Raw genomic sequence first — 24,384 nt, 5'->3', positions numbered from 1 at the left:
CTTATCACCGCCTGCAGCCGCGCCGACCGTCGGATCCTTATTTATGGCCTCCGTCAGGCATCGGTGCGGTATACACTACCTATTTTACCCTCAGGTTTCACGATACTAAACTCACTTTATTTTCGCGCAGATACCTTTCCCCCTCTCTGGAAAAATCAAAAACACCCACTAAGCGTAAACGGCGGTTTGTCAGAACAGAGAGAGAGAGAGAAAGAGAGAGAGAGAGAGAGAGAATAAAATAATTTTTTAGAAATAGCAATTGCGAAAGTGAATCTTTGCATTTTCGTCGAAATTAGAGAACCCATTATTGGTAAGTAAAATCATTCTTTTAAATACACGATAATTTTGTGATGAGTACAGGCTGGTTTAAATCTGAATATATTGGCAAAGACTAGACGAAAGTGAATGAACTAGTAAACTTGACCTAATGATTATTAACCGTCTGGCACGCGTCCTAATCGTTAGCAGTATAATGTAAATAGTATGCGCACAAGGCGATGTTCTTCATATATTATTCTCTTCAAATAACGATCGCCACGTTTGATTATAACTCATGCATTTCTCCCACGATGCTAATATCATTTTACTTCAACACGTTAAGAGTAAACGATATATAATTTCCCATTCGCATAATTATCAATACTGTGTGAAACACGCATCAAAGATAATGATTTGGACGCCTAACAAGATTGATGTATTCTAATGACATGATTCGAGTTCTTTGCATATATGTAACGCTTGTAAACACATAAAGAAGGCAGACTGTTTATTGCAAATGAACGAACCTTGAAACGTACCTGCGGGTAAGTACAACGTGCGCATCGCAAAAATTACCTGTCAAAATGACTGATATGAAAACACTTATCATGTTACAAAAACGCGCGCTTGTATAGAAGGTTAATCAATGAAACGGCGCACATATAAACAACAAGTTTCATCTAGTATATCACGATAACACCTGATTAAAAATTAGCGAGAAAGACAGAATAAAAACGAGTGATTTAAAAAATCATCTTGTTATAGCAGCTCTAGCTGACGGAGCATGTGCACTGCGTTTTGGCGGGAGGACGATCTCTCTAACTTTGACAGCTCTTCAGCTTTTGACATGATTAGGTATTCGGATGCTAAACAAACCGTACGAGAGATCGGAAAGAAGAGGGCCTGCGTTTTACGCGCTGTGACAGTGTTCAACTACATGACGACTTACCGCAGCGGCTAAGCATGAGATCAACGATAGCGATGTCGTCTTTGCGGAAGGATAGTCCGCGCACGTTCCTTGCAGCTCATGATAGCGCCTATTCGAAGCCGCTCTCCCAAATTGGTTGCTGCATCCGATTACCTCGATTTACCCGTGGCTCGCTTTTCTCGCGCGGACGTTCGGCGTTCGGAAAGTTCGGCTGGTGTACGCAGATAGACGTCAGAGTTTGATCTCGCGGTCGTTATGTCGCTGATTACGTACGTCGCGTCTTCGTCCGATAGATTTGCCGGATTTTGTGCCCGTCCGAACGTTGTCCTTGCACCAGGATGAAAACCGCGTGTGTCGCGGTGGATCTCGTCACCCCCTCGCGTGTTTCGCGGAGATTTCGCGGAGGTTTTTCCTTCAACGCCGGACTCCGAGATCTCGGGGACGCTCTTTCACCGGCCAAAGCAAACTTGTTGGATGGCAATACGTGAGTTAAATGTTCACCGCGGATGGTTTACGGCCCGATGGTCCCCACCTCGTGCCGCCATGCGGCGCTGCCTCCGTTCTCTCTCTCTTTCTGTCTCGCTCCTCGTGTTTTCGTCCCACTACCGCCAGCTAGAGAGCTCATTCTCTCTCTCTCTCTCTATCTCTCTCTCTCTCTCCCTCTGTCTCTCCTCCTTGTCCCTCGCATTCGCGTCATCCCTTCCGCGTGCACTGTACTCTATCGTTGTGTCTTGCTTCGTTCCATGAGACCCCTAACTCTCCTCACGCCTCTACCCCGCGCCACGGCTATCCTGCGGCCAGCGCAAAGGCGGGGAATTCGGACCGTGGAAGCGAGAACGCGTTAGCAGAAGGGAGAGACCCGATTCTAGTAAGAGACAGTGACATCGTGGGACACGCGGGAAGAACGGAGACGAACGACCGCACACACACACGCATGATCGGCTCCATACGTACAAGAGGCGGATTTATATGCAAGGGCGTTGTTAATGGCGGGAGGGAGTACAGCGAAGGGTGTAAGCTGGCTGCCTCTTTCCCGCGTTATTCCGTCTCTTTCGCGTCTCTCTTCTCTCTTTCTTTCTACCGCTCGCGTTCGGAGTAGTTCTCTCCCTTTCTGTCTCCCACTTTAAATATCGCTTCCTACGATATATAGCTGTCCTCGTTTCTCGCGAACAGTATTTTCATCCCTCTTCGATATCGCGCTCGCGCTCTCCAAGGATAAGTTCGATGTCTCTGTCGTGCGCGCGCGCGCGCGTGTGTGTCTTCCCCCTCTTTGCCATCCTCCGTTCTTCCTTGCTCGTTCACCAGTTTCTCTCTCCCTTCGCCGCTGACTTTGTACACTCACAAGGATGGCCACGATGACGTAATAAAGCACGTGACTATCATTTAGCCAATGGAGGATGGTTAGTTCAAACCTCGCGGGCACCGAAGACCCCACCTAGCAGCTCACCTTCAGGGTTGGTTATCATCGAATGTACATGCAGGATTGAGCCATTACCTGGTGCTTGGCGTTATAGGTATAATTATATAGCGTCGCGATACACATCGAGTAATGGTGATTTGTGGCCGTTCCTCCGCACATATACATACTCAATTCTCTCTGCGGCCACGTGGTAGACACGCTACAATACGGACACTGACGGCTACTATAGACATTTCAGACGTGACGAAATATCGACGCGCGAAATATTCTCAACAATATCTCAATACTTTTTATTTTTGCATCCGCTTTTCAATTAAGAAAATGTTTATCGTATTGTTATGAATTTTTTTTATAATTTATAATGGTTTTCCTTAATTTTTAATCATATGTTTAAAGATGTAATAAATGCGAAAAAAAGAAAAATACGAAAAATCCGTGTACCGAGATTCTACTTTGCAAAAGTCGAAGAAAACTACAGTACAGAGTTCAAAGAATACCATGAATCAGTAAACGTGATGTCTACTGAAATCTCATTCGACGCTACTTGAATAATTTAGAAAAGTCAATTCACACGACATCCCATTAATTTGAATTCGCGCGAGAATAAACTCCGCGCTGCGAAATTGCGTTTCGCCATGCGGCCAATTCCGCTTCTGGCGAAATTTAAATCGAGCCCACCTAAACTCGGCACCGAATTTAGAGCTGGAAGTACCCGGTGGACCATGCGCGCGCTGCACAGTCGCCGCCGGCGCATACATCATCCGATATTTATTTGTCGCTCTTCCTGAAGAATTTAAAGCGTGTGGAAGCTCCTACTTTTTTCGTCGAGCTACAGCAATGAACAGTTTTGGAGAAGATACCGTTATTATGGCGTATGACGCAACGAATGGTATCGCGCGCGACAAGTCCGATATATTGAACAATAAATAATGCCGAGACGTAAAATCGATGAATTGGAGCCGGGACTCCTTTACTTCGCGTGTTTGTTTTGCCGGACAATATTAAATCCGCAAACTGTGCAAATACACAAAACAAATAAAACAGTATATTTGTAAAAAAGAATATAAATCTGACAGATAAGATATATCCTAGAGATTATACTACCTCCCTAGATAGCGAGAAGAATCATATATTTAACAAGTTCTTACAGTTATAGATTTTAAGAGTCAAATACTATTAAAAATTAGCTATAATAAATATATCAAAAACTTTCATAAACTTTCATATTCTCTTTAAATAATTTCATAAAGAAAATTATAATAATACTATATCATCACATTTAATTTAATCATTGTAATTAATCATTGTAATTAATTGTAATTTTTACGATGATAAAAAATAATTGCTGTTCGAGCTGACGTAAGTGTAATTAATATAATGAACTGCGAAGCTACGTGATTGCAGAGACATTTCTGAGAGCTAAGGTGGAGTTAGGAAATGCGAGTATGCATTCGCCGTTTGACGGAATGTTATTGCAGCCATAATCGCAGGCGCCAACAGGTGCGAGCCCGCACAAGCCTATACGCGAGTGTATGTGCACGTATACGCGTGTGTGAGCTTGCAGCAGTGAGCCTGTGTGAGTCAGTATACCTATATTATCGCCATAGGGCAATAAAGACCCCATCCCTATAATCTGTGGCGGAAACAATAACTAAACAGGCAGGCAAGCCAGCCAACCGGCACTGATCCAGTACTAGTCGTTCATAATAGCTAATAGCCACGAGACTGTCAATATTTTGACGCTTTACTTCCACGTATGATCGTTTAATTTTTTATGCTACATTTTTGCTTTTTCATACAAATAATCATTGTGATATGTACGCTGACCATATTTAATTACGTTATAATCTGATATTATAATAATTATGATAATGCCATAAATGTCAAACAATTTAATAGTTTAATATTTCTCCACAGCGCTAAATAAATGAAAAAAAGCTTTACTATTGTATTCTCGGTTTTATATGTAGTATTCGTGTTTCAAAAATGTCTTGACTATATAGCAAAATATATATATAGAATCGTATATGTATATACACACGCGCGATAGAAGGTATATATTCGCAGCATGAGAGATTTCCAACATATCTTTCACCCCGATCTACTTTCTTATCACAGGGAAATTGTCCTGCCTGCCGTGGCAGATCCCCCGACTCTTTCAGCTTTGGGAGGAGAGAGGAAAAAGAGGGTTGGTGAAGAGGAAACGGTGACGAGAAGAGGGAGAGAGAGAGAGAGGTGTCCACTTCTCTAAGGAGCAGTCATACATTACTACTCGCGAAAAAAGACCATCTACAGGACGTTTAATTTCCAAAGCCCTTCCGCCGGCTCCATTCACCGCGCCTCTGAATCCACGGGCATGGCACGAATTCCGTCATTCAGAGCCCAACCCCTCTCACCACTCTCTGTACCTCTTCAGACTTACGACTGCGAGGCACGACGAAAAGCGCCGTCGTGTGCAATCTTCCCCATGATACCACCTCTGACCCTCCAACGTATAGAATTACAGGGGTAAAGAGAGTTCATACTATTACAACAAACGCGCTTATGCTACCGCCATGTGTAATTATAAAAATGTAATGAAATCTTTTAATAAGATTTTAAGTAAATGTTCCTGAAATATGTGAAACACTTGTACGTGTTAAATACTATTTCGCTTTTTTTTTCCTAATGCGTCAAAGAAATTCTGTGAGTAAATTTAAAAAATATATTTTTAAATCTTTCATCACAAATATCTTGCTGCTGAAAAATTCTGCGATGTTACCAACAATATATTATTTCAAGAATATAAATTTTTAAATGTAATTCACAAAATAAAAAAGGTATTCAAGCGCACTTGCTTTAGTAGAATATTATATTAAATAATATAAAAAAAGAACATTTTTTCCTTTCTCCAACGCGCACAAGGAACAATTGTACTATTTTGTTGAAGTAACAAAAAATATTGATACTCCTTAAATTCGCATTAATGTATAATGCGTGATACATTAGTTTCAAACGTTATTAGCTCTCCAATCATGATAGGACATATATGGAATATATTTACATAATTGTAATTGTATATGTATATCATATATCACAATTACGTATATATTTAAATAATAATAGTGGCGGGCACGTTGCATCATAATTATCGTACATCATTATGCTTGTTTCAAAATTGTTTAATAAAAATTTCAATAGCTAGCTTATCTTCGACCGACAATCACTGCATATATTTTTGATAGTAGCAAAATATGAGATAATTATTTTAAAATAATTGCAAGTGTATTATATTTATAAAAGTAAAAAGATATATTATGGAAAATATACCATATTTAACATATAATAATCATCTAAACAATAACTAAAGATTGTTAGGATGGCATAAAGTACAAATACTTTTTCAGCCACTGTGCAAAAGAATTTCTTTTTGCAAAACATATTATATTTAAAAACCTTTCGAATTGTACAGTGCCCCAAAAAAAAAAGAGAATTATTTGATGAAGCACCGAAAAAACAAAACAATTATATCAACAAAAATTGCTGAATAAGCAATTATATCAATAACCACGGATTTTATCGCACAAATGGCGCAATCGAAACTGAGTTTCAACAATTCGCACTTTGGCAAAAATATCGAACAATCAAATTTGCTGATAGGATTACATAAAAAATATATTTATGTATATTAAAATTATATTGCACATTATATTTTCAAAATATATATTCATCAAAATTTAGTTTCTAAATTCCAAGTTTTTATAATTTACATTCTTTTATACATATATAATTGTTGACATAATTAAAATTTTCAATTTTATAATTTTGAAACTAATAAAATAATGTAAAAAACTTAAACAAAATTTGCCTTTTTTAAAATATAAAATTTGTTAATATACAAAAACTAAAAAGAACGCAACAAATTCTTAACAATATATTAAACTAAAAAATAATAGTAAATATTGATAAACAAAAAGAAATAGATAGTATCATATTTTATATTTTTTATATCAATATTTTATATAAAAAATATGTTGAAAATATAATATTCAATATAATCAATGTACGTAAATATATTTTTTATTTAATCTTATTAATTACACACGCATATATTGAATTAATTCACTCACCAATTGTTGTACCCTAGCTAAGCACATCTTGAATTGTACCTGCAGAAATTAATATACATTATAATAATTAATTGTTGTACACTTTATTAATTATTACACATTAAATAATTATTTCCATTTTGATTAAAACAATAATGTGTAATAAATTGCGTGAATAATAATATAATAATTTTAATAAATATTTAATAAATTTTTTCAAATCTCTATAAATAATCTTAAAACGTAAATTTTAATATATGTGTGTTATTATTAGAAAGAGGATGCGAATGCAATAAATCGCTTGGATGTTTACTTTGAGCACCACTGAACACTGAACGAGAGATAGAGAGAGAAATAATCGTAGCTCTCTATCCTAATCTCTTACTTAGCATTCAGCGACGCTCAGTCTTAGCAACCAAGCATTGTGACAATTATCTATATAATTAAATAATCATAAACAAATAATTATACTCACCAGCTAGGGTATTGTAGTTTGTTCAACCCGCTGCACAGTCCTCCTTAGCCATTTCCATCCGCATTAGCTCCACGCATGAACTGATGAATTCCAGAATTCCTTGCACAAACACACACACATACCACACACTACCGAGCAAAAAGCGACCCGCACTAATGAATTCACAACGCGAGTTAGCTACATCGCAGCACACAAAACACAATCGCGAGATAAAACGCATTTGTGCCATAACAAGTTCACGCATATATGTCGTTATTACTTATTATTATCGCTATACATATTTGGCTGTCCGTACGACATTGTATACATACTCATTCTTAGAGCGAGCGAGACAAACAAAAACTGACCTCGAGAATCAAACATCGGCATATACGGACATGTACACAACAACAATGTTTTACTCGATTTACTCGACTTACTTTCGACGAACGGTTTTTCAATATGGCTATCATTAACGAGAAGTATATCGCGCTTTGATCTACTTGAACTATATTCACCGGAATTATAACCTGTTGTTATCCGCGAGCCGGCCGCCCAGATCATCGATGAAACGTACGCGACATACGATCGATACGCAAACAACCGCGACGAATGATGAATCCCGTCACTTTAATTAACATTCCCGACAAAAATTTGCAATTAATTACAGAGTGTGTTTCACTTTGTAAAGACTTAGCCTCGAATACAGACGCGGTTTAGTAAAGACGTCTACCGTCTATCATCTCACTCGCGTTCCACTTCACGTTCCGCTGTTTTGGTTCATGTTTTGGTCCGCGTTCCGCAGCGAGGCGCGCGTAGCTGTCCTGCCGATGAGTTCATACGACACACAAAGCGCGAACGCTCTGCGTATTTAATCCGATAAAAATGCATAATGAGTGCGAAGTTTTGTCCGAAATGCTGATTAAAGTGACGGGAAATTGCCGTGTTACGTTTCGTCAATCGTTTAGTTGCTGGATCGTGAATTAAAATAGATACACAATCCCAGTGAGTATAAATTGCGATATTATACGCGCAATGTATTTTCATTAGATAAATCATGTTGAAAATTTCAATGATAATTTGGTTTCAATTTCGAAATGAAATTAAATGATAAAATGTAGTTGTTATAAATATTTTTAGATACTTGACAATCCGTGACTGCCGAAATAATCGTCGTACGTCTACTTCGGAGTGTGTATACAATGTCGAGTCGAACATGTGTGGGGTTATGATAATTGGACAATTAAGTGCGCGAACGCGTTGAGGCATGATACGTCTTATTTCCTTGCATTTCACATTGCCTGCAACATGGCAAATTCGCGACGTGAATTCGTGATTTTCGAAAGTAAAAAGTGCGCGAGTTAACTTCCGTTCAGTGTGCGTGTGATAAATTATAAGTGAGAATTTCTAGTATTCATATGGTTCTTCGGTGCAGCTCATGCGGAACGGTCAAGGAATTTGCAACGGGTTAGGCAAATTGCGACCCTAGTCAGTGAGTAGAATTATTTATTCATTATCAAACATGTAATTAATTATGATACCTAAAGTCGAAACGAGAATGCTAACACGGTGTATTGCTCAGTTCCTTGCGCTGAGCGCCGTGCAAAACAAGAGGTAGCGATGAAGAGCTACGATTATTTCCCTTTCTTTCTATCCTTTCTTTCTATCCTTTCGCTCAATGTTCAGTGGTGCTCATTGTCAATCAGAGCAAACAAATAAACAATACTCCGCATTAGTATTATCGTTCAAAATTTAATGATAACATACTATACATATACAATAGCAATTTGTATTTATTAATCATTTAATAAGATGTTCAAAAATATTTATTAAAATATTTATAGAATAGTCTTAAAATTTTTTAAATAAATTATTCACGCAATTCATTGCATATAGTTATATTTTAATTAAAATGAAGATAATGTAATAATAATTAATCTACATAAAGTATATGATAATTTACAGTAACTAAAATATATATTATTTTTTTCAGGTGTAACTAAAGATGTATTTAGATAGGCTACAACAATTGGTGAGTAAATTCTTATTAAATTTAATCGTTCAATTTTTGCAAAAAAGCAAATTGTCAAAGCACAATTTTGAATACGCAGTTTGGTGCGATATCAGTAGGAATGGAATTGAAACAATTGTTTATGTAACAATTAATTGATTCGTTTTCGTAACGCGTGTTAAACTAAACGGTTCTTTCTTTTATCGGATAAAAATTCGAGTCTTTAAATATGATACGCGAGGAAAAGTCTCTCTTGAGAGCAATAGATAAAAAAGTATCAGTACATATATTACATTTCGTTCATTATAGCCTCCAATTATATACATTACATTTAAACAATCTATAATTATTGCTCAGTTTTATAACTCACAATTATGACATAAAATGCATTTTATTTGACATTCGCATTTTGTGAATTCGCAAATTCGTAATTTTTGAGAGTAATTTGCATAGTTGATTTTCGTTTAGTATTATATGCGTAATTGTAATTATAAGCACGGATTTTTATCAATTCATTGATGAAGCTGATGCGGAGCAGTCTTAGGCGAATGGAATAAATTCCATTACTTTCTGGTACGATTATTTGTTCATTATTTTACGTATCATTAAAATGTACATTTAAAATGTATATAATTTGTGATAATATATATAATACATAATATATATATATATATAATACACAGTTAATAATCAGTATATAAGAAATTGATTCTATATATATAGAAATTGATATATAATACGTTATAATATTATGTATATATTCTTTGCGTCAATCTGGAAGTTAGATATCAACCGATATTAAAACATATTTACTTTCCGCGCCATTAAATGCCGCGATTTTTGCCGCAAGCAATCATGCGAGTTTTAAAAATCGTTGGGTTAACTTAACGGCGCTATAAAATCTAGATTCTGGCGGCACGCGCACTCATCCCCGTTGCCACCCGCTCTGTGGAGTAACCCTCCGCGAATCTCCACACCACGATAACCTAGCGACACTTCTTCCGCTACGTATATCCTCATTTGTCCGGCGTGTTTTACAACTCGACTCTCGCTTCACGACCGCTAAACGTGACGGATGTCTAGATTCACATTCTCCTACAAATCATGAGCTTGCAATCTACGCGTATATAGTTTCACGCGCTCAACTTTGGCAAGATATATTGAATTACATGATGGCAATAACTATATTTTCTTGTTCTGTAGAACGATCAGATAACCCTTATATCAATTATTTTACTTGCAAAAAAAGTAAAATAGCAATTACTGTACTATAAATTTGTGATCCAATTGTTGCTTTATTTCAAAAATTTATCAGTGCATCATAATGCAATAATTTTGCTTTGCACAAAAAAGATTCTTAAAGAATGTGCTATTATCAACATATATATCTACTATATACATTTCATAAAGAAAAAAAATTGTATAAATTTAATTAAAAATTTAAATATTATTTATTGTAAAATCTTGATTAGGAAAGAATGCTTTCACTACAGCACGCTTCCGCGACAACTATTATGAAATAATGTTATTTAAAAAAAAATAGCGCAATTTTTATGACAATTTTTATAAAGGGAGGGAAGAAATGAGATTTTAAGTACTTTGGCTTGAGGCAACTTGAGAAAGGGTGTTTCTCAAGACGCTACCGGAACTGCCTCTTGTTTACAATGGGAAACAAAGTTTACGCGGTCGGAATTAATCTTCGAGCAAGGCGTCCGTGGGGTCTCCAAACGGCGTCAGGATCAGCAAGATCCCTAATGAATCTAGGCAAAGGGCCCTCGAGAGTCGGGATCTTGACTTTTGAGTGGGTACAACCAACTTCGGCTCAGATGTTGGTCTCGCGGTAGCCAAGACTTGGTCTCGAGTTTCCAACGAGCCAAGGAGTACCTTCCATGTTCCATGAACTTTCGAATGTTCGCATTTACCCACGCATCCAACTGTGCGGAAGCTGTGGATTCCACGCTATAGTTGCAGATAGATATATTTCTTATTCTTCTTTTTTCCTCTTTCGTTTAGTATTCCCTCTGATTCGTTAATTAGCTAACATGGCTCTGCTTAATTTTGAACGATGTATTCTTAATTTTTGTACAAATTTTAAACAATATGGGCAATGTATATTAGATCTTGATTAATATACATTTCGACTGATTTTAATAAACAAATATATAGATTATGGAAAAAATTATATTTACAGGTTTCAGTTTAGAATGCTATTTGACGATGCTTCCGTGTACGCTTTATCGTCTGTACTCAACGTAATTATAGTCATACTTGTTGACCGCGTCCATTTTCACCATGATGGTTACGAGTTGGTTGCATTATGGTTGACCGAACGATTTGATGTTGCTACCGCAAATGTAACCGCAGACCGATGTTAATATTCACTTGGTTTTGTAGTTGTCAGTATTCACGTAACTATTCACAGACTTTCTAAACACCAAGTATACATTCTTTCAAGAGTGCCTAGATTATATTTCATTAATCCAACAATAAATATGTAGTATGAATAGATAAATATTACTCTTTTTACAACAGTTTAAATTAAATAAGATTATAATTTTTAATATGAAGAAAGTCTCTGAAGTGATTATAATGTCGGTTATAAATAAATGAGGCTATATCAGAGGTGACAAAATGCGCGGGTGGCGATCAAACGCACGTGAGTGTTTCTCATGCATAAATAAATGGTGGCGGAGCATGGAATTATCGGTTCCGACCTGCCACCGCCAACATCGTAGGCAGATAGTGTATATTCCCGGTCGCGAGGGTCTTCATCTTTCCCTCCTCTCGCCGCCCACTCGCGAAGACATGCCCAGGTACCATCGAAGTAACGAGGGGAGCGAAGATGGGTTAGAGACAGAGAAAGAGTATAAAGTTCTTTGGACACACGGGCACGGCGCATACGCAACCACGGTATCAGGTATAGCGCAGTGGCAAGCCAGCGTGTTGACGATAAATCATGGGTTACCACATTGTAGCCCAGTAAATCATCGGACGCGGGGAACGCGAGAGCTTCCCAGCGTGAAATGAAACGAATTCATCTCTGTCATCCCCCACTACGTGCACCCATCCGCCTCTCTTTCCACTCCCTTTCCCTCTCTCGCGCTCCCACTGTCGCTCTTTCTTCCGCTTCCTCCCTCCGGCTCACCCTTCTCTGCACCTCATCTACCACCATCCCTCAATTCGTCCCCACCATGCCCCCGCCCGCGCGTCCGCGCGTGTTTTCTATCCTCCGCACGCAACTGGCTAGGGTGGATAGTTATATATAATACTTGGTCCCACCCACCTATCCCCATTCACAGTCCTTTCGAGAGGATCGTCAGGAATCTTTCACGCAAACGAATTTTTCTCGGTCAACACGTGACGCTCTTCCGATTATCTCTTTACTCACTCGCTTCTTGTACGATTTCTGCATCTCTTTTCATCTCAACATAAGACCATGGTTTTATAACTAGCACGTTTAACGCAAGTGTATCGATATTTTAATTATTGCACAAAAATTATTGCTATAAAATAAAAAAAATTTTTAAGAATTTTAAAGCACGATGCCATGCGTACATGTCATATATATGACTGTTGAATAAAGAATGGATGCATCTATTTCTATGCGCTATTTCCGAAAATATTTTTCTTTTTATTTTTAATGATTTGCAGAGTATAAACACAGTCTCTCTCTGTCCTACGTTCAACAGTAGGCTTTTCATTCCATATTCGAACGTTTTTTGAGCAAACTTTGATGCTTCTTTTTCTTTCTTTCTCTCTCTCTCTCTCTCTCTCTCTCTCTCTCTCTCTCTCTTTCTCTTCTTTCTCTCTACGCAATGTTAAGTCGCGGCGTTACGAATAGGCGCCCCTTACCGAGGTTCACGTCGGCACCGCAATATTTATCGTAATTTGATACAAGCGGACCACGAACAAAAAATTGCTGCTAGCTGGTGGAGTGGGAGGTCAGAAAGATGAGGTAAGGGTAGGACGAGAGGTGGTAGACCCATACATTGCGAGCAACTCAGACGCAGCCGCGCCTCCGCCTTTCTCAGCCTCCCAACAGCCCCTATCGCCCGATACCGCTCATTTCTCCTACCGCCCCTCGTGTATTCGAACTTTTCACTCTTCCCTTTTCGTCTGTATTATAGTTCTTCCCGATACGATCATCGATCAGTGAGTGTAAACAACATCGATGCACAATAGCATCTGACAATAAACAGTTGTGTTGCTATTTTATAACAAGTATGATAGTAATTATTATTAATATTGAATTATTATTGAAATGTTAGAAATCAAGCAAATGTATAATTTAATGCGCGACAAATTGTTTAGAACTCTCACGCGAATCTAGAAATCAAGAAAAAATTTAATTCGGTAAAATAAAATAAGTGAAATATTAAAATTATGTAACGTGCCAGATAAAAAATAAACATAACAATCTTTCGCGGTCAGGTATGAAGAAACTCGTTTCTACCCGTCGAATAGGTCTTAATTAACATCAGGTAGATTGTGGAACGTGCGCGCACGAGTACCTTCTATTTATCATTCCCAATTAAGCTCTAATCTGATATGATAAATAATGCCGTTAACGCAGTAAAGAGGCGACAGTTTTTGATTTATTTAATAGAAAAGCGTGATCGCACATTATATAATAATCAAGAATCAATAAGCGCTCGATGTGTACAAACATACATAGCGCTTTTTATTGCGAAGAAAATTATGTAACTTTTTGTTCGCGGTTTGCTTGCATTTACGTTACATTCTTCGTTACTCCTAAACTTCCCTCTTCACTTCAAGTGTAATAAAGCATCCCCGAGGAAAAACGGCATTCATACGAAATTCATGCGCGAATAAGCATCACGCTCGCAATAAACGCACGACTGCAATTAATCCGGCGAAGGTCGTTGGTACGGCTAGCAAGAATGCAAGGAACTAGTGCACTAATTAGGAGTTACCTCCATTTGTTCTTTTATTTAATCAGTGCCGTGGGTGGTGAGCGTCAGAAGGGTGGATGCTGCAGAGTAGATGGCGGAACAAGAAGGGGCGAGAAAGAGAGGGGCCGGGCGGGGAGGGGGAGGAGGTTTCTCGCGTTGCGGTGGCAGACTATTACGGGACTCCCACATAAATTGGATTGTCGCTCGGTCCAAATGTATGTAGCGATAAATCCAGCCAGCGAAAATAATGGCGACTCATTTTGTAAATGGCGTAAAACTTAAAATTGTGCCGTCTCGACGGTGAGTTTTATGGACGCGATGACAGCGGCGCTATTACGATTGGTGCCGCATCTAAGAGCCATCGATCAATGGTATCGGCTTAAGGATAAGACAAACGATAAGATATCTGCTATCAGCGAGATAACCTTATTCGGTGCAAAGAGATTTTAAAGTTAAATTATGGTTTAATATCGGTAAATCACACGGAAACTAGTAACAAACAGCAGATATATTTTAGATGATTAAAAAAGTATTTTTTTTTTTTTTTTAATCTCATTTTGCTTATCTAATCGTATCAATAATTTTGAGTTAACATTAATCAAGCGAGTTTATTGCTCACAGCATTAATATTTCATTCAATCTGCAATCGATCTATCAATCTGTCTATCTTGGACGCATACGAACGCTTCTAACACATCGGCCATCTACCAGTGACAAGAACCGAACCTGGGACTACCCTTATAGTCGACTTCATTGAACGCGCCGCTCGTTTATCTTCAAACGTGTATATCATCCCCTCCTCTCGCCTCGCCAATGTGCCAACCCTGTTTTCGGTTTCGCCTTCTTTACCCCCCTATCACAGACTCGACGCATTTTCAGTGTGGTTCAATAGGGAGAAACTGTAAATCTAAACTCTCCGTCTTCATTTACCAATGTTCAACGTTGACTTTCATTGTCTTGTGCGTATTGCTGCTAAAAAACTTTTTTTCCTTTTAAGTTTCTTATCTTAATATTGCAAATTACGACACGGTTTTTTGCGTATTTATAAAGTAAATACGTGCACGTTTCTCTTACATGTATATTCGCAGGTATTTAATTTATATCTATCTGTTACAACTATGAGAAAAAATATCAAAATTGAGAGCACGATAAAATTCTTCGCGCGTATAAGCTGAATTCACAATGTGCGTAAAATAGATAGGGAATCTAATTCTCAAGAGCCGAGGGCTCTTAGCATTCAGATCTAAGGGAACATTCTCCGGTGTATTATTTGTAATATATACGCAGATGAAATTGATGTCCGAGCATGTTAGGCACGCACTTTCATATGCGTATACCTCGAATATCACTTATTATTTCCTTTCCTTTGAATATGAGAAAATTGAAATGACGAGAGGAAATATTAAGATAGAATAGCCGTGCGATAAAATGCGTAAAAGTCAATAAAATATCTCTTAAAGTGATTAATAAGGAAATACTTTCTCAAATTTAATCACTAAGCATATAAAAAATATTCAAAATAGCATACGTAACATATTTTTAAACTAAATTATTTAAAATTTCATAAATTTAAATTATTTAAATTTTATTGATCAATAAGAATTGATAATGTCTCTCTTATAGTAAGATATTTTGTCGAGAAATTCGTGGAGACTTACAATCAGACTTAACAGGCCATAACATCGCGTATATCTGGGCACGTAAAGTGGCGGGATAAGCTGATAGAATGCCAATGATTGGAATAAAGCTACGCCAACCAGCGCTTTCCGGCGGATCTCGTTTCACGGCTCGATTCTGTCACGAAGTGAACAGGGAGTTTCGGTACCACATTCTCGCCGAAGGGATAACTAGAAAACTTCTTTTCCGCCCGACTGCCTCCTCATCCAACACACACCTATCTCAGAGAGCTACCCCCTTCTTAACAACACCCTCGCCCTGCCCACCCGCGCCCCACCTTCTTTTTATCCTTTGTAGCAGTTGTGCAGTCGTAGAGTATCTTCGCGCTGCAGGGACGTGTTCACCCAAATGCGCTGTTAAAATTTTGGACACAATCTTACCATTTGTCTTGCGGGACCTGAGAATAAATCTTTGGCGGCTCAGGCGGGCTGAGAAAAACGCCTCGGCCCTACGTTACTCACGTGAGCTGGTAAATATATATGTGTATGTGTGTGTGTGAATCTAGTATAGGTGCGCGCGCTCGCATGCGCGTGTATGTACGTGTGCAACGGTACCCTCAGGGTTTCTGCCTTCTTATTCTTCTTTTTCTTCATTTTGCCACCCTTACGAACACTGGCAGGCACGCCGAACAACCCCCGGAGCCTTGCCGACCGATGTTCCATCAATAAATCATAATATTCGTATTAACATTCTTCGCACTTCTTTCGTGCTACGATGTTCTACCACGCCGCCTCTCCCTGCCGTCAACAGAACGGATAACCAATGAGACGTATCGAAGCAGCAAACAGCTTACTGATAAAATTCAAGAGATTATTTATTCGTTTTAGAGTTGGAATTGGATAATTACATTTATTTTTTAGTACATACTCGCGTCTTGCATCCGCAAATTGTGGATCGGAAGAAAAAAATACGCTTTGCGTACGGATTTAATTTTATATACCAATATATTTGCATATTTATAGACATATCATATCACGTAAATATATGCAACGTGATATATGGCGAGCAATTTTAAATGATTGCAATATTTATTTATTGCAAATTATATTTCTTTCGTGTGCCAATATCATTCTATTAACAGAATGCATGGAAAAAACTTATGAGCATTAAAAAAAAAAAATTTCCAAGTAAAAAGCCACATTTCATAAATTATTAAACTAACGTGGTAGCTTTCACAAATTTCAATCATATCTTCTCAGAGAGGCAAGAGGCGTTTAACATGACACGTTAGAATTCATCGCGTAATTCAGCTTTCGCTACGATCAATGCATCGCCTGCGTAGAACGGAAAACAAATGAATGACAATGATATCGTATATCAAGTACCGACAGTAGGGCGTGGAGATGCGATGAGCAACGAAATTGGCGCTTGTATGTATGTGAATTTATGAACGGGAAATATTATTAGTTTGTCCTCCAAAAGTGCAATCACGCTTTACATATAAATATTATATATTAATTCTTTTCGATGCGCGCTTCAAATATTAATTGGATTGGCTATAAAAGTTGTGAAGTTTTAATAATTTAATTACTTATATTTTATATAATATTTTTTATAAATACAAGCTATAATTAAATTATTATGTATCAAATGTGACAGAACGATAATTCTTCACTGATTAAGAGTTTTTTAAATCTAATTCAACGTTGCTATAACAAATGATGTAAAATACTCAGCTAGTAAAATATATATATATATATATATACATATATATATATTTCTGTTTTCTATTAAAAAGAAATCGCGTTATTGCACTTTTTGCTGAATTGCTATCATTTCTATTCGCACGAAAGACGCCATGGAATGAACACAGTGTGCTATATCCGACAAAGGAATACCGAAGGCGAATGCATACACATTTTAGAGTACTACTTCATATAACGATAACTCAGAAACGCGACGTCGTCGTTCGCCGCGTACGCTTTGCCCCATCCGTGAAGAGCTCCGGCGTAAAATATGTGTCTGGTGTCTTATTCTTCACCCGGTCGGTTTCTCTCGAAGGCAACAGGAGAATCGAGAAATGGAAGGAAATAAGACAAGAAGAAAAGAGAAAGCACTCGAAGGGGTTTGAACGAGGATGGTCTTTCCACAACTCTTCCGAATCCTCATCACTGCTCCGTTGCTTTCCGCTACGCCGTTGCCTGCATTCACCATTTCCACGATTCCGCGCAAAATTATTATTATTGTGGTCCCGTGGATGGTCGCGGAATACGCTGCCTGTCACATTAGCGGTTCAGGGAAGGATATCATATCTGACGTTTTTGATAGTCGCGAGACATCGTTACCGCCACGCTGGCGACTGTCTATATATATATAGCTTCGTATTATCGCACAGCACTTATATCGGTACTTGTATTAATTTTCTCATTATATTAGTATTTAAAGAGTCGTTTAATCTAGATTCTTTTTACGATTGCCGCGTGTTGGCGCATTAAAATATTAAAATAGTGGAAAGACATCAGACAGACGCATCTATAGAGTCCAATGACACAAGTCAGTTCTTCATGACGATGAAAGGGAGATTACTTCGCAGTGGTTGCTTTAGGAGAAGGGCGGAACGTGTCCTTGCATACATTTAAAATATTCTAGTTGAGAACCTCCTCTCATAAACTTCCTCATGGCTGTATGTACTTAATACCTGTGAAAGTGTGTAAAGGAGTAATGTATGCGGTGCTGGTAATGCACTTAGGGAGATAAGAGTTTCCCACTTATCCGAGGACATTACCGGATCTAAAAAATCAACAGAGGTTGCAGAAGAACCAAAATTTAGCGGGAAAAATATTATCCCTGTAGATAGCTGTAGGTTTACTGAAAGCGACGGTCTCGCGAGTGCACAAACCACTTTCTCATCAGTAATAAACCGAGCGGCAAAAAAAGTCTCAGAATACTAATTACACGCGATAGATAATTAAGAATGTGACGTGTGGCGTGATATATGATCGAAGTTATTAATATCTGCACGTTTTTCTCCACAAATTGCCAATGCCGATAAAATTAACGCGGACTTAGTTTTACATAACGCCGTCTCTGATATCAAGAAAGGGGGTCGAACCTTTCCCCTAAAAGAAATGCGCATTAAATCAGCGGTATTTCGTCCGTGGCCCTCCTTCTTTGTCCTTAGTCGATCGTAGAATCAGCAAGCCGTGGCAGGTTCTACTTATCTCGAGAAGGAAAAGGGAGCACCTTCCTCTTTTTTTTTTTTATCTAGTTACGAAGATGCGAAGGCGCGTCGCGAACCAACCGAGGGAGACTTTCTGCCGGTGCTACAAGGAGGCAGGAGAAGGATGGTTCGGGAGCTGGCGCGAGGGGGTTGGAAAAGGGGGATGAAAGCAAGGGTGTTATCTGGGTGGCGGAGGACCGAGTACCAACATAAATATTAGGCTCCTCGTTAATGCCTCTGGTAGCTACTGGCGTTACGTTTCGCAGTAAGTAAATTATGCGATATGAAATTATTAGTACCATTAAAGAAATTTATACTTTTTCGGTGCCACTCCCCACCCGGCCATCTACATCTTGCCCGAAGACTCCAAAGGAGTCGAAAAGAACAGTGATGATTTTTCCACTTTATCTGCCGGTGCCGTTTCCTCGCATTCTGGAATGCTGCAACGATATCAGCTTGTCCCCCTTTTGTCGCGTCTGTAACTTGCGTTCTCCTCGTGCCTGCCGCTTCCCTTCTTCCTGCCTGATACGCTTAATGTTTTTGTAAGAACAAGTCTCATTGTTATCCTTCGTGTAAGCTACGATTGAGATTGTCAGGCGTATCTCAAAATATCTCATATTTCTATCGCGTTGCTTCACATCATCTTGTTTAAGAATGAAAACTTATATATATATATGCTATATAATGAATACTATGATTATACGAGCATATTGATAAGCCCAATCTTTCTCCAAATTATCGGCTTTAGTTGTATTAATGTTGAACAATTATCCTCATAGTTGTTGAAGTATTTGTTATAGGTACATAGTTTAGAATTTCGTTCAGTGTGTTTGTTCTCGATACTTTATATCCATTCGTAATTAAATCATGTTTACATCTTAAATATCCGAACGATGCACTCTCACGCTTTCATACAGCGAAAAGAAAAATACGAATGTTTGAGTATGTGTCCTTGAATTCCCTGGTACCTCGCTGGAGAAGTCGGGCGACCACGAAATATACCAGCGGACCAATCGCGTTGCGCAACACAGGTATGAATTTTGAGGCGGACTGTAGGCTACATTCTTGTGCCGCAGGCAAATAAAACGAGCCGACGAAGACAACATTATTACGGAACGCTGCCAGCCATTGCTCATGCCCTGCTTCCTTACGTATTTCCAGGCATATACATATACAGCGGCGCGCGAACGCACACTCGGCGACATTATATTCGCGTACATATTCGCTTATGCACACAACAGCGCGATACAAACGCTCGCGCTGAATTCGTTCTACGCCTTTGCGATATCGACAATAATTGAGTCTGCCCCCCAAGTGAAGTAGGCCCATTAATTAGAAACTACTCTCTCGTGTTTCCGTCACATCCATCACGCAGCGCATCTTCACTGCATGTAACGCCGGAAAGATATGCCTGCAACGATACGATAATTCCGGATAAAGAGAAATTCTTATCCTACGCGATAAATTCAGCGGCTCTTGGCAAGATTTATTCATACATGTCGCAATGGAAATAACTATGAAAATGAATAGGATAGCTGTGATACAGCAACAGTACTAATTCGAAGTTAGCGCGAGAATGAATTATGCTTGATCCAAAGCGATTGTGAAACTTAGATGTATACATTTTCGGGTAATAAGACAAACAGCAACAAGACTGTTGGGCATTCAAGCCGAGGATATTTAAGATGTAAAAAAAGATAGGGAAAACGTTACAAAGATAGAGATGAGAGTTAATTTTCGAAAGGCTTGCAGCAGACGTCGTTGTCATTAGATTGTACAGGCCTTAAAGCCAACCTACCACGCTGAAATATATGAGAACGTTCAGTAGAAAAGAGAATAAGGGACTAAAATGGTGAAGAGCGCTACAATGGAGTTGGCACGCTCTGTGGTCATAGAATCATGGCTGTCTATTCAATGAGCTCGAAAATAGCCTTCTTCTACAGATATCTCGTGGGATTTCACGGAATGGCATATTTTATGAAGGTGCACAACCTGCTGTACTTCGAATATCTCGTGTCTGCATTATCAAACGCTAATTCTATAGCGGTGTATTTATCAGATATGGTTTAAAGCGTTGCAGAATAATTACGAGCAATTTTTCAAATCTAATCTTGCAATTGCAAAAGTAGAAAATTTTCAAGTTACATCAACGTAACATAGATTAATCTTTTAACACTGACATTTAATATAATGTTTAATTCATTTGTCACTCTGCTTTCTAAAATCTTTATTAAAAAGTAAACTCAATTAGATACAAGAGTGATTTCTTCAAGTCTAATCTCAATTAAATTAAGAAAAAAAAATATATATATATATATATATATATAAAATCAGAAACTCAAGTAAAAAACTGTACAGACGCGTAAGCTGAAGATCGTGGAGGATTGGTGGAAGCAGTAGGAGGTGGGAGCGTGGTGGTAAAAGGGTCGTCCAGGAGGTCACTGCCGAAGGAGTCGTAAGAGGGCGAGGAAAGCGGGTGGAGTAAGGAGGAAACACAGAAGGGGTAGAGGGACAGGGGGTGCTCAAGAGGAGTGAGCGGAGAAAGGGGCAAGAGGTTGCCCTCCATGAATCACGACACAGAGGCTGATTTAGAGGCCCAGAAGTTGCCGCTATAGGTACTAGCTGCCGCCTGTAACCTCCAGGTGAACTTGCTGCAGAGTGTATCCTAATGGATCTTTATACGTGAAAATCTCGAATACAGTTAATGACGTTATTATTCATAAATTTTTATCGAATATAAGCATCGCGTTAATATACGAACGATAATTCGACTCTCTTTGATACATATTGACAGCATAATCTCGACGGGAATTTTTCGCATGAACACGCAATGCGATGTCTGAAAACTCCGTGATTCAATCCCTTGTTAAGTCATTAAGGCGTATCGTAAAACTCTTTATCAATCTTTTAATCAAGCCACTGCACTCGTTCCTCTTGCACATCGCGTGTGTGCGTGCGCGCGGACTTTATTGAATAACCACGCAGATGTTGTACGCGGTAGTAAAGAAATCGAACAATGTACATATGTATAGTGTCTGATATATCGTTCAGAAATATTATTAAACTACAAGGTAACCGGTGCTCAATACTACTACGGCGAAATAGCCGGGATTAAGCGTGAGCGCTATCGGGCTCAAGACCGCGAAACGGACGAATAAATTAGAACCAGTACCTGCCCATCGAAAGCATGGTACTGATAAATTTCCGCGCGCGTCCTCGCAGACACGAACTGCATATATTTTACATTCTCTCGGGATGAGCAGATTTATTGAGCTTCAGCGCCCAATACCGTCCGCCTTTTCTCGACAATATTTCTATTTCTCCGCGTATCCGTACATATCGCATATTTTCAATTGTTTTTCGAATCTTGTACACTCGTGTCGCGGCGAGACTCTTTGTAAATTCGGGCCCTTGTAATTTTAATACAAAGTACGAAGAGCCGATTCTGCGATACAAAGATTGGACGCATTATAAGATAACTAGGCTTTTTATAAAATGGTTGAATTTGCAAAGACCTTGCAACACACATACAGCAAGCGAGAGAGAGCCGGAGCTAGGCGAGAGGGGATATAAGAGAGGAGGGTACAGCAGAATGAGTAAGTGCGAGGGCTCGTCGCTTCTCCATTTCAAGCCTAAGCGCGGCCATTCATCAGGATTTCGGCGCGCAGACGTGCTTTATTACTGCTCGGTCGAAATTGCTATCCTACGACTCCATTCCGGTCCGCGAGCTTGCATGCACCGTACCCAGGCAAGCCTCTTTCGGCATAGTCAGGATAATGCATTAGAGCCTTATATAAGATTCAGCCACGCGCAAACGATCCACATTCTTAACCAGGCACAGCGCAGATTAACTAAATTCAAATTACATCGGTACGGTATTTATAGTTGTACAAAAATAAAAAAATCGTTTAGTGATAGATTAATAACAGAGTTATGATAAAGAGTAGAACGTTATTATACCTATCTGTCTCTCTCTAAGCAAAGAAAGGCTCGATTTAAGTTTCAATCGTGAAACTCGAAAACTATTATTGTTTCGGAAACAAATAGCATTCTATTGATCTAGTTTTCCTCAGCTGTTCTCAGTAGCTGCAATTGAGAAAGAAATTGGCCAACATCGAAGACAGTTCGTATACACCTCTCGCAGCCCCTCGTTAAAGCGCATCCAAGCGGGAGTGAGTAATTATATCGTCCGATAAATTTTTACGATCTATTAGATCTATTAGATCTCTTTCCCCGCCTGCCGCGGGATTTCGGCAACCTGCTGGCGCGCGTCGCGCAATTCACACGGCGGTTTACGCGAACACGACGATGTCTGTTGCATATGCCGGCACGCGTGCGTCGCGTTCAACACATGTATACCGAAATACGAATGAAAAAGCTTAATGCGCCATTATTTACTTGATAGTGGACAAGGGGTTCCAGGGGCACCAGCACGTGTTTACGCGTTTATAACAGACGTGACGTAGAGTGGTTATATTCTAGCGGGGCGTGTGCGTCGGGTGGAGGTCGGCAGGGCCGCGACGGGCTCGCGTGGAGATGGCTGGAGGTGGTCGGAGGCGGCGGAGGTTCTGTTTTGTGATGCAGCACGCACATTACCAGACCGTAATGCGGCGTCGGGCTCACCGGTTCATATATTTTATTTAGCACTGACACACACGGGGCTGAAATTACGCGCAGTTATTAATGAAACTAAACTATTAATTTAAATTCCATTGTTCCATTATAAATAATTACCTGTTAATTACCGGCGAACCGGGCCAACCGTGTAATGTGATTGGGGGACAAACGATTGGGCTAACGAACGTTCGTTACAAAGCTTAATATTACCGCGCTACGAAATGTTTTTATCAGCTCGAAAAGTGGCCCTTGGAAATTTACACTTTATTTCTAGCGAAGCGGCTTGGAAATCGCGTACGGCACGAGACAATCATCGATTATTGAACTTATAATATTCCGCATTCAATGTTATTCATTGCACTTTAACTTTGCGAGATATGAGCATTAAATCGCGCCCATAAAATAGTGAGTTTAATTACTGACTATTAATTGGCGCCCGCCCTTGCTGAAGCTTAATGAATTACATTTGCCTGCATTATATGCATTATTTATTATGTCATTGTATTAATAAAAGTATAATCCGGCTACAGCGACTTAAACAAATCGCGCGAGCTACATCCCTATCCATTTATCACCGAAAATTATCAGCCGCGTTCAATTATCGATTCCCAAGCTGCAATAATTAAGTAACGAGATATCAATAAGACGATATCACCGGCCCGCAGGCCCTCTCATTTCCATCATCGCGCGTGGGTAAATACGCGTGCCAACAAGTATGCCCACGTCTCTTAGGGCGGATTCAATTAATCAAAGCTGAGTCGGCGGCCGGCGTTGATTGCTCTTGCGATGCACTTAGTCGCGTACACGTGATTACACGCTGTGAGATAGACAGATGAGGCTACGTGCCTGTAGTAAATC

The 24,384-nt window shown here is 39.1% G+C and overlaps 2 protein-coding genes across 3 annotated transcripts in view; both read right to left on the bottom strand.

Annotated features, from left to right (window-relative positions):
- Antp (Antennapedia) overlaps window positions 1-3,197 on the bottom strand; it is a 98,152-nt gene extending 94,955 nt beyond the window's left edge. The window contains exon 1 of the mRNA XM_012371056.2: window positions 1,208-3,197. The gene's annotated coding sequence lies outside the window, so the exon portion shown is untranslated. The remainder of the gene's footprint in view (window positions 1-1,207) is intronic.
- The window catches only part of LOC105674628 (homeotic protein ultrabithorax), a 176,651-nt gene that overhangs the window by 45,350 nt on the left and 106,917 nt on the right, over window positions 1-24,384 (bottom strand). Inside the window, exon 3 of one of the 2 annotated variants that reach the window (XM_067354821.1) lies at window positions 6,716-6,754. The exons of the other annotated variant lie outside the window; for it this stretch is intronic. The gene's annotated coding sequence lies outside the window, so the exon portion shown is untranslated. The remainder of the gene's footprint in view (window positions 1-6,715; window positions 6,755-24,384) is intronic. 2 annotated transcript variants of the gene reach the window in all.

Source organism: Linepithema humile, chromosome 5 (genome assembly GCF_040581485.1).
Source record: "Linepithema humile isolate Giens D197 chromosome 5, Lhum_UNIL_v1.0, whole genome shotgun sequence".
Lineage (NCBI taxonomy): Eukaryota > Metazoa > Arthropoda > Insecta > Hymenoptera > Formicidae > Linepithema > Linepithema humile.
Note: the sequence above shows the minus strand (reverse complement) of the source record. Positions and strands in the feature narration are given on the sequence as shown.